Here is a 10,198-nt window from a genome sequence, read left to right on the forward strand (position 1 = left end):
CTCTGTGTCCGGAGGTATATTCCTGATGTATCCATGGAGAGAGATGTACTCCACTTCCACCTACTCCTCCACCATCTTGTTCTCCCCTGCCTTTCTTTCACTCTTGTACTTACTTAAGCATTAAACCCCTCCCCTTCACCAATTTCTGCCCCACCTCAAAATAATGATAATAAAATAAAAAATCCAGTCACAGTTAAGTTTTTTGTGAAAGTGGAAGTTTATTGAAGATTTGGGACATCTAGGAAAGCACTGCTCCATTTAATCAGGTGTGTTTGTCCAGTAGGCATAGCTCTCCAGACAGAGAGCCCAGTCATTGTGAAGGGATGGGGAGGACTTTTTCTGAGTGGTTACTGAGTGGGGAACAGGGGTGCTGGATTCTGTGGTTAGGTTAGGATTTCCCTTCTTGGTGAGAAGTTCCATTACTTACAAGGTTGTAACCAACTTTCTATCAAAAGTGAGAATTAGGGGGGAAGGAAGGGTAGGAGTCCATGGGGTCGCTAAGAGTCAGGCACGACTGAGCGACTTCACTCTCACTTTTCACTTTCATGCATTGGAGAAGGAAATGGCAACCCACTCCAGTATGCTTGCCCAGAGAATCCCAGGGACAGAGGAGCCTGGTGGGCTGCTGTCTATGGGGTCGCACAGAGTCAGACACGACTGAAGCGACTTAGCAGCAACTTACCATGAGCAGGAAAGCACTGCACATTCCATCATCTCTCTACATTCTTCCTTATATTTTTCCATTTCTTCAATCTCTTCCCCTTCCCTGTTCAAATTAATTCAGTATGGTCCTCTATCAATCAGGACAGGCTGGGATGTGCTACAGTACAAAAAGCCCTCAAACCAATCGCTTAAAACATTTATATGGGAATGAGACCTTCACTGATATGCTTTGAAAGTGCCCACAGAGATGATTTGAACCTTAAGCTCTACATCTATATCTTTTATACCATGTATATAGAAAATAATTACAATATGCCAAGGAGGACCTTATAGTCCCCTAAAAGGAGAACTTTATTTTGGCCTGTGTGTGTGTGTGTGTGTGTTAGTCGGTCAGTCATGTCCAAGTATTTGCAACCCTTGTAGCCAGCCCCAGGCTCCTCTGTCCATGAAACTCTCGAGGCAAGAATACTGGATGGGTAGCCATTCCCTTCTCCAGAGAATATTCCCAACCCAGGGAATGAACCCGGGTCTCCTGCATTGCAGGCAGATTCTTTACCAAGTGAGCCACCAGGGAAGCTCCTATTTGGGCCTCAGTTCAGTTCAGTTCAGTTCAGTCGCTCACTCATGTCCGACTCTTTGCAACCCCATGAATCGCAGCATGCGAGAGAGCAGGGACTCTCAAGAGTCTTCTCCAACACCACAGTTCAAAAGCATCAATTCTTCAATGCTCAGCTTTCTTCACAGTCCTAATGGTTGCTAAATTAGGACTTGCTTCAGAATCATGTAGGGAAAAAAAAAATTCAGATACTTTAAATTTTACGCCCCATTCTCAAATACTTTGATTTGGTAGATTCGATGTACAATCCAGGACTCCAAATTTTTAACAAGCTCCCCAGGTACTTCTGAAAGTTATCCAGGTTTGAAAACTACCCCTCTAATTCAGGCATCAGCAAACTATAGGCCTCAAGCCCCCTGCCATCTATTTTTGTAAATAAAGTTTAATTAGAATGTGGACATGCCCATTCATTTTTGTGTTGTGTATGGATGTTTTTATGCTGTAATGGCCAAGTTGAGATAGAAACCATATAGCCCATAAAATGTAAAATATTTGTTATCTGGTCCTGTATAGAAAAAGTTCACAGACCCTTGCCTGTTGTCTATTTCATGACTAATTTCCAGAAGTCATGTTATTACTTGTGGTGGAAACTAAGTAAGGCAATGTATTTTATCACTATTGAAAACAATAATACCTGGACTGAATTCTTTACAATCTTTATCTTCACATGGGAAAAATGATTCTTTTTAATATATACAAGTAACAGGCCAAATTTTTTCCTGAATTACACTGCCCCCTGATGGTAGAAATGTTAAATCACAGATGTTTAATCAGATTAGATGTTCCCCATTGTTAATCAATTCCTGAAATCAGTCTCTAGATTTGGTAACAGGGACTTTAGGAATCAGTTCACGTGGTAGAACTGAGTAGAACTAAATGGCCTCGGAGAAGGCTGGCAATTTTAATAAGAATTAGAATGTCTTCCCTTTGTGAAATTCTTTTCTCTTCAAAGACTATTAACTCTCTGTATGTGCAATTAGACAGTCATTTATCCCAAGGTGGTACATTTTCTTGGGGACATTTTGGCCATGTGTGATGCTAGGTCATCACCACAACTGAAGAACAACGCTATCAACATGGTCAAAATTACATGAGCACTCACTATGTGATGAAAGGAAGGGAAGCTTAACCAGGAATCTGGATGCATACAAACATGCCAAAGCGGTTTCCAAGGGGGACTGCACACACGTTGGCAATAATGAGTTAGCAGAGGATAAAACCATTGATTTTCCCCCTTGACTATTGACTAAAATTCTCCAAGAAGCTTTTAAAAACATGACAGCCAAATCCTCCCTGGCCCTCGACCCCTCCCTTCCTCCCCACGCCCCACATATTATGACCTAACAGGCAGCAGTGCTTTTTTTTAAGTTCTGCAAGTGATTTTCTGTGCAACTAAGGTTAAGAATTCGGAGAAGGCACTGGCACCCCACTCCAGTACTCTTGCCTGGAAAATCCCATGGATGGAGGAGCCTGGTAGGCTGCAGTCCATGGGGTCTCTAAGAGTCGGACACGACTGAGTGACTTCGCTTTCACTTTTCACTTTCATGCATTGGAGAAGGAAATGGCAACCCACTCCAGAGTTCTTGCCTGGAGAATCCCAGGGATGGGGGAGCCTGGTGGCTGCCGTCTATGGGGTCACACAGAGTCAAACACGACTGAAGTGACTTAGCATAGCATAGCAAGGTTAAGAATTACTGTTCTATAGCAGTTTCTCAAATTTTAAGGTATATTCAAATCACCTGGGGATATTTCAGATGTGCACGTTGATTCAGTGGGTCTGTGATGAAACCTGAGAATGATTCCTAATAAGCTTTAGAGCAGGGGGTTCCCAAACTCCAGGCTGCAGACTGGTACCTCCTGTCAGATCAGTGCCAGCATTAGATTAGAAATATAGTGCACAATAAATGTCATTCACTTGAATCAACCCCAAACCATCCTCCCCACCTCCGGTCCATGGAAAAATCGTCTTCCACGAAATTAGTCCCTGGTACCAAAAAGGTTGGGGGTGTTGCTTTAAGGTGATGTTGCTGCTGGACCACACTCTGTGTAGGAACGAATTAGATCATCTTCAGCCACTAGACACAATTTTTATGCAAACTCAGTGGTTATGAGATCTTAAAGTATGTGTCACTTGGGAGATAACTAAACATGCAGATTTGCAAGCTCCAGTCTCAGAAATTAAACCTCAGTGGATCTCAATTCTTAATAAACATCCCAAGTGGTTTTGAGATTCATAGTCTGGGGACCAAACCTATACTAACCTACACAACTGATATTTACTCTACAAATCACATTGTTTAAAAGATGGCAGCATTATTTATTAATTTTACAAGCTACCTTCACCAAATGTGGGGAAATTTTTCTCTTGCTGTAGGTATAAGAAGAAATTATCCTCAAATTCATTGGCTTAAACCAACAATTATATATATTTCATGATTTTGTAGATCAGGACTTGGGCAGAGGTTGACTGGGTGATTTTTCTACTCTCCTTGTGGTGCCAACTCAAGTCACTTAGTAGTATCCAACTAGCAAATAGGTTGACCTGAAGAGTCCCAGATGGCTTCACTTCACATGCCTTGGCTGGGAGTCTGGGCAACTGTTGCCTGGAATACCTACACACAAGCTCGCCAGTCTGGTAGTTTTGGCTGAGGTGATAGATCTCCTTACATGGCAGCTCAAAGTTTCAAGAATGTTTCAGGACACAGGAAGTGGAAGCTGCCATTCTCTCAAGGTCTGGACTCAGAAACTGGCACAGTCATTTCTGCCATAGTCTATTGGTCAAAGCAGTTACAGAGCCTAACCAGATTCAAGGAGAGGAGTCAATAAACAGGGTAGAGTAATGGGCACACAGCCCTCTGGAAAAACTCAAGGGCAATTGCATAGGGACATGCACACAAAAGGACTCCATTCTTCATTTATTGCTATCTTAAAATTCTTTATAATTTTTGAATGAAGGTCACTAGATTTTCATTTTGCACTGCCACCCACAAATTATGTACCCTGCCTTCATCATAAACCTCACTTTACAATGGATAGAGTATTTAACATTTTTTGGCCATCTTTAATTGGCCATAAGTTTCCCTAATCCTTACCATCATTCTGTATTCAAAATTATCCTTTCAAAATGCAGACTGAGGTTTGTATGTAAATTCAGTATAAAGAAGGGAAACAAATTATGAGGTTGAAAATTGGAACAGATGCTATGATAAGTTTAGGATTAGAAAATGTTGGAAACCAACCACACTGAGTATCTGCTAACACTTTTTAACTGATCACCTCTGGGCCTATTCACTCAGTTAGGTCACTTAGGCATTAACCAACAGGTATCCAAGGTCAGTATCTGTGCTGATGTATATTATCCTTCCTGAGAAATGTATTGTCCTTGATGAGTATATTGTCCTTGATGAGAAGGTAGCCAGTAATCACTAAATAGAAAGAAGTCTCAGCAAACATGGATTTGTTTTGAGGCAAAACTATGTAAAAGTTATTAGAGAAGGCAGTGACAACTCCTATGCTTTTGGAGAACCCCAGCCACATTTGACATTTCTTTGGGTCATCGTGCTACATTATATTCTCAGCAGGAGTCCAGTAAGGTTGCTGGTGATGAATCTAAGCAATAAATGGCCTCAAAACAGTAACAACTACCAAAACCAAGATAGATAGAATGGAGACACAATTAATAGAGAACAAGATCAGAAAAAGTTAAGTACAGGTCTTTGCACAAAGATGAAGATTATTGAATTGAAATTATTGATAAGATAAACTCTTGAAAGGTATGATTGTCCAGTGAAAGTTTCTTGGGCAAAGAAGTTAGACTTTGAAAGAAATGAGGGTTGGCAGAGCACTGAAAAGAAATAGAAACTATGTTGGTATAAGGACCAGAAGAAAATCAGCCCTGTTGGACACGACTGAGCGACTTCACTTTCACTTTTCACTTTCATGTATTGGAGAAGGAAATGGCAACCCACTCCAGTGTTCTTGCCTGGAGAACCCCAGGGACAGGGGAGCCTGGTGAGCTGCCTTCTATGCGGTCGCACAGAGTCGGACACAACTGAAGCGACTTAGCAGCAGCAGTGTGGAGGAACATGGGTAAAGGAATGTTACAAGACAAATTAGAGGTGAGGAGAGGAGAGCCATTGCTCCAGGGCACTGTTCCAAGGCTGCAGAATCTGAATTTACTCCACAAGCTATGGGAAGTTTGCTATTTGGAGGTTTGGAGGAAATGAGTGACGGCCTTTTACTCTATTATTCAAGCATAATAGTGGAAGTCTCCAGCTGATGCCCATTCCTTATCTAAGGAGATTATTTGAAGAATTTAATATGTATCTCTTAGAGTTTGAAGAACATAAGGGTCTGGTGTCTGCACTCCCACCTTAAGAAAATCTAAAGGGTCAAAGGAAAGATGACTAGCTACTTTGATGAAAGGAGTGAGAATTGGCTTGCATTTCCAGAGTTCTTGGGGGTGAAGGTTGTGTCTTTTGTTGTGATAGATGTGATGCCTGAAAGACTTGTTTCTCCAACCACTGGGAGTGATGCCAGCAGACAGTCCTCCACCATCAGTCTCCTGGGGATTGTTTTGGCTGAAGAAAGATGATAACTAGCTGGTATAGGGGTATAAAGTCCCAGTTTAGAAAAATTAGAAAAATTCTGCAGGGCCAGCTTCAGAACTTCCTGTAGACTGGCTAAGGCCTCTGTTGAGATTGTTGCAAAGCTCAACTTCTCCTGCTAATCAATTTAGCCTCTTTTCCTTCCTTTATTTTCTCCACTCTTCTCCAGGAGCATATTGGACACCTACCGACCTAGGGGTTCATCTAGCAGTGTTATATTTTTTGCCTTTTCATACTGTTAATGGGGTTCTCAAGGTAAGAATGCTGAAGTGGTTTGCCATTCCCTTCTCCAGTGGATCACGTTTTATCAGAACTCTCCACCATGACCCGTCTGTCTTGTGTGAGTCTATACAGCATGGCTCATAGTTTCATTGAGTTACACAAAGCTGTGATCCACATGATCATTTTGGTTAGTTTTCTGTGACTATGGTTTTCATTCTTCCCTCTGATGGATGAGGATTACACTGAAAGATGAAGCCCCAGGTCAATAGGTGTCCAATATGCTACTGGAGAAGAGCAGAAAAATAGCTCCAGGAGGAATGTAGAGGCTGAGCCAAAGCAGAAGCAATGCCCAGTTGTAGATGTGTCTGGTGGTGAAGTAAAGTCCCATGCCATAAAGAACAATATTGCATAGGAACATGGAATGTGAAGTCCATGAATCAAGGTAAATTGGAAGTGGTCAAACAGGAGCAAAAGCAAGAGTGAAATCAACATTTTATGATTCACTGAGCTAAATGGATGAGAAAGAGTGAATTTAACTCAGATGACCATGATATCTTATCCCTTAGAGAAACGGAGTAGCCCTCATAGTCAAAGAAAGAATCTGAAATGCAGAACTTGGGTGCAATCTCATAAATGGCAGATTGATCTCAGGCTCATTTCCAAGGAAAACCATTCAATATCACAGTAATCCAAGTCTATGTCCCAATCACTAATACCAAAGAAGATGAATTTGAACAATTCTGTTCTAAAAAAGATGTCCTTTTCATCGTAGGAGACTGGAATGCAAAAGTAGGAAGTCAAGAGATACCTGTAACAGGCAAGTTTTGCCTTGGAGTACAAAATGAAGCAGGGCAAAGGCTAACAGAGTTTTGCCAAGAGCACACACTGGTCATAGCAAACACCCTCTTCCAACAGCACAAGAGATGACTCCCACATGGACATCACCAGAGGGTCAATACTGAAATCACAGGGGAGGGTATGGGGAGGGAGGAGGAGGAGGGTTCAGGATGGGGAACACAGGTATACTTGTGTCGGATTCATTTTCGATGTTGGGCAAAACTAATACAATATTGTAAAGTTTAAAAATAAAATAATTTTTTTTAAAAAAAAAAAATAGTCTTCTCAGAAGAATACTACCATGTTAAATTTAAAAAAAAATACTGAAATCAGATTGATTATACGCTTTGCAGCTGAAGAGAGAAAAGTTCTATATAGTTAGCAAAAACAAGACCTGGAGCTGACTGCAGGCTCCTTATTGCAAAATTCAGGCTCAAATTTAAGAAATCAGGGAAAGCCACTAGGCCAATCAGGTATGATCTAAATCAAATTCTTTATTATTATACAGTGGAGGTGATGGATAGATTCAAGGGACTAGGATCTAGTAGAGTGACTGAAGAATTATGAATGGATGTTCATACCATTGTACAGGACGTGGTGAAAAAAAACATCCCCAAGGGGGGAAGAAATGGAAGAAGGCAAAATGTTTGTCTGAGGAGGCCTTACAAATAGCTGAGAAAAGAAGAGATGTGAAAAGCAGAGGAGTAAAGGAAAGATATACTATCTGAATGCAGAGTACCAAAGAGTAGCAAGGAGAGATAAGAAAGGCTTCTTAAGAAAAACAATGCAAAGAAATAGAGGAAGACAATAGATTGAGAAAGTCTAGAGATCTCTTCAAGAAAATTAGAGATACCCAAGGAACATTTCAAGCAAAAATGGGCACAATAAAGGACAGAAACAGTACTGACCTAACAGAAGCAGAAGAGGTGGCAAGACTACACAGAAGAACTGTACAAAAAAAATGTCTTAATGACCCAGATAACCATGATGTTGTGGTCATTCACCTAGAGCCAGACATCCTGGAGTGTGAAGTCAACTGGGTCTTAGCAAGCATTACTATGAACAAAGTTAGTAAAGAAGACGGAATTCCAGCTGAGCTATTTCAAATCCTAAAAGAAGGTGCTGTTAAAGTGCTGCACTCAGTATGTCAGCAAATTTGGAAAACTCAGCAGTGACCACAAGACCAGTAAAGGTCAATTTTCATTCCAATCTCAAAGAGCAATGTCAAAGAATGTTCAAACTACCACACAATCTCATTCATTTCACATGCTAGCAAGGTATATGGGGTCGCACAGAGTCAGACACGACTGAAGTGACTTAGCAGCAGCAGCAGCAGCAAGGTAAGGCTCAAAATCCTTCAAGCTAAGCTTCAACATCATGTGAACTGAGAACTTCCGGATGTACAAGCTGGATTTAGAAAAGGCAGAGGAACCAGAGAAAAAAATCACCAGCATCTGCTGAATTATAGAAAAAGCAAAATAATTCCAGAAAAAACATCTACTTCTGCTTCATTGACTACGCTTAAAGCCTTTGACTACACAGATCATAATGAACTGTGGAAAATTCTTCAAGAGATGGGAATACCAGACCGCCTTACCTGCCTTCTGAGAAACCTGTATGCAGGTCAATAAACAGCAGTCAGAACCAAACATGGAACAATGGACTGGTTCCAAATCGGGAAAGGAATATTTCAAGGCTATCTGTTGTCACCCTGCTTATTTAACTTATATACAGAGTACATCATGCGAAATGCCAGGCTGAATGATCCACAAGCTGGAATCAAGATTTCTGGGAGAAATATCAATAATCTCAGATACGCAGATGACACCACCCTAATGGAAGAAAGCGAAGAGAAACTAAAGAGCCTCTTGATGCAGGTGAAAAAACAGAGAAAAAGCTGGCTTAAGACTCAACATTCAAAAGTTAAGATCATGGCATCTGGTCCCATCACTTCACACCAAAGACATGAGGAAAAAAAATGGAAACAGTGACATATTTATTTACTTGGGCTCTAAAATCAATCCAGACTGCATTGGTGACTGCAGCCATGAAATTAAAAGACACTTGCTTCTTGGAATAAAAGCTATAACAAATGTAGACAGCATATTAAAAAGGAGAGACATCACTTTGCCAACAAAGGTCTTTATAGTCAAAGTTATGGTTTTTCCAGTGGTCATGTAAGATCTGAACCATAAAGAAGGCTGAGTGTCAAAGAATTGATGCTTTTGTACTGTGATGCTGGAGAAGACTCATGAGAATCCCCCTGACAGCAAGGAGATCAAACCAGTCAATTCTAAAGGAAATCAATCCTGAATATTCACTGGAAGGACTGATGCTGAAGTGAAACTTCACTACTTTGGCCACCTGATGGGAAGAGCCAATTTATTGGAAAACACTGTGATATGGGAATGATAAAGGTCAGGAGGAGAAGTGGACAACAGAGGACGAGATGGTTGTATGGCAGCACCGACTCAATGGACAAGAGTTTGAGCACGATCCAGGAGATGAAGGACAGGAAGCCTGGGCATTATTTATTAATTTTACAAGCTACCTTCACCAAATGTGGGAAATTTTTTCTCTTGCTGTAGGTATAAGAAGAAATTATCCTCAAATTCATTGGCTTAAACCAACAATTATATATATTTCATGATTTTGTAGATCAGGACTTGGGCAGAGGTTGACTGGGTGATTTTTCTACTCTCCTTGTGGTGCCAACTCAAGTCACTTAGTAGTATCCAACTAGCAAATAGGTTGACCTGAAGAGTCCCAGATGGCTTCACTTCACATGCCTTGGCTGGGAGTCTGGGCAACTGTTGCCTGGAATACCTACACACAAGCTCGCCAGTCTGGTAGTTTTGGCTGAGGTGATAGATCTCCTTACATGGCAGCTCAAAGTTTCAAGAATGTTTCAGGACACAGGAAGTGGAAGCTGCCATTCTCTCAAGGTCTGGACTCAGAAACTGGCACAGTCATTTCTGCCATAGTCTATTGGTCAAAGCAGTTACAGAGCCTAACCAGATTCAAGGAGAGGAGTCAATAAACAGGGTAGAGTAATGGGCACACAGCCCTCTGGAAAAACTCAAGGGCAATTGCATAGGGACATGCACACAAAAGGACTCCATTCTTCATTTATTGCTATCTTAAAATTCTTTATAATTTTTGAATGAAGGTCACTAGATTTTCATTTTGCACTGCCACCCACAAATTATGTACCCTGCCTTCATCATAAACCTCACTTTACAATGGATAGAGT

This window comes from Bos mutus, chromosome 1 (genome assembly GCF_027580195.1).
Source record: "Bos mutus isolate GX-2022 chromosome 1, NWIPB_WYAK_1.1, whole genome shotgun sequence".
In the NCBI taxonomy this organism is placed as follows: domain Eukaryota; kingdom Metazoa; phylum Chordata; class Mammalia; order Artiodactyla; family Bovidae; genus Bos; species Bos mutus.